Genomic DNA, 1,980 nt, shown 5'->3' on the forward strand with positions numbered 1-1,980 from the left:
GGTTCAGAGTGACGACACCTTATCAATACACGTCCTTGTCCGTGACATAGACCTTATACTAATAGACGGTACGTGGTAGTAGTTCCGGTGTCCAAGCGTGACGGCGCTGATCAAGGTAGTACACCGTACACCGCACATGCGCATTAGATGCATACAATACTCTGTATATTACTGTATATAATATATATATATCACTGTAGCGTAGACCGCACCACCCACCCGCATCCCGCCTGGATGTTCCGTCTAGTAGTATAAGGTCTATGGTCCGTGACCACGGCTATAGATAGTATGGTTGCCCATCGACGAATGATTCTTATACTTGAAAAGTGTCTACCGAAATGAATCTCTATAATCAGTATTAAAGTTAAATTAAACAGCTGGAAACTTAAATACTAGCGCTTATATGTCATAGTGGCTATCACGGAACTACAATTTACATTTAAAAGGTAATTGCATTTAGAATCACTACAACAAATAAGCGCTAGAGCGTAAATTTCCAGCTGTTTAATACTGATAAAGGAGATTCATTTCGGTAGACACTTTTCTAGATTCGATGGGCAACCATTCTATCTTTAATCGTGTCCGTGACTAAAATATACTACATATCATGATTAATTTTTTTTATGTCTTACACCACGACCACGGTTAAACAAAATACCGCACTAAACCAAGCACTCGCGAATTTCTACGTTTCAATAAAATGTTGGCGTTCGTTTTGCAAAACGTTTGCCGCTCCAGAATTTCCTCCTTGACTCCTCCTCGCTCTGGACCCTTGATTGAAAATATTACCACAGTTCTATAGTCACCAGAGTACGGAGGCGTAGTAGTGCCACATTGGCCAGTTTTTTCATACTGTTAAATGCAAAATGTCCTAAAAATTAAGAATTAAAATGCTATTTTTTTTTAATCAAGTTGGCATAATAAATTGGAGCATGTAATTATACATTACATTTGTATTTTAATCATTAATTGCAATATTTTATATCGAGTAGACATCAATTATAAAATATCATGTATGTCACTTCTTTGGATATTTGTATCCTTCTTAAAATCTTTAAATTAAATTCAAACTATTATGGTTCTGCTCCTAATTTTAACAGTAGTCTAGTAGAGTAGTGGAGTATTATTTTCTAGTGCTCATAAAAACTAAATACATATTTTGCATATTTTATTATTTGATTAGGTATATTATTATTTATATTATAATATTATTCAATAATAGTTATCTTATAAGCTTCAAACTAATTTTGAAAAATTATTTAGTTTTTTTGGTGTTTTCTTGTTTTTAGCAACTTGCTATTTTTTTTCTTTTGCAAGTAAATATCATTCTTGTTTTGACACAATGCGTTATGATACATTTGGTTAATATTTGACTGTGTATTGAGCAACCAACCTTTGTCAAAAATGTTGTTTATATATTTCTTCAATAACTACAAATTATGTTAGAAAAATGTATATGAAGTTCTTAAATTGAAATGCAACATTGCAAACATGATTTTTACCGGAACAGATAGTTATATATATTTAGATACTTTACAGTATAATCTAGTATTCTAGTACAGGGCTTCTCAATTTTTTTTGACATGAGGTTCTTTAAATTTAATGTAAAACTGGCCCCTTAATCAAAATTACTAATTGTCTTTTCTAAATTAGGTATATACTAAGATTACATGTAGGTACTATTTCAAACAGATAAATTATTAAAATACATAGTAAATTAATGTTTTAATATACCTTTGAGATAAATTAATGATAGTATTAAAATTTAAGTATTTAAACTTTTTCCATAAACACTTAAAGTCTAAAGAAAAAAAATATTGATCTAGGATGACCATATAAGTCTATCAACCATTTAGCATATAGATATGTTTCTATCCCCAGGATCTCAGTTAATATATAAATTTATATTATATAATATAATAATATATAGGTAATAGCATTTATTTTATAATATACTATAAATACTATGAATATATTATA

This window comes from Acyrthosiphon pisum, chromosome A2 (genome assembly GCF_005508785.2).
Source record: "Acyrthosiphon pisum isolate AL4f chromosome A2, pea_aphid_22Mar2018_4r6ur, whole genome shotgun sequence".
NCBI lineage: Eukaryota > Metazoa > Arthropoda > Insecta > Hemiptera > Aphididae > Acyrthosiphon > Acyrthosiphon pisum.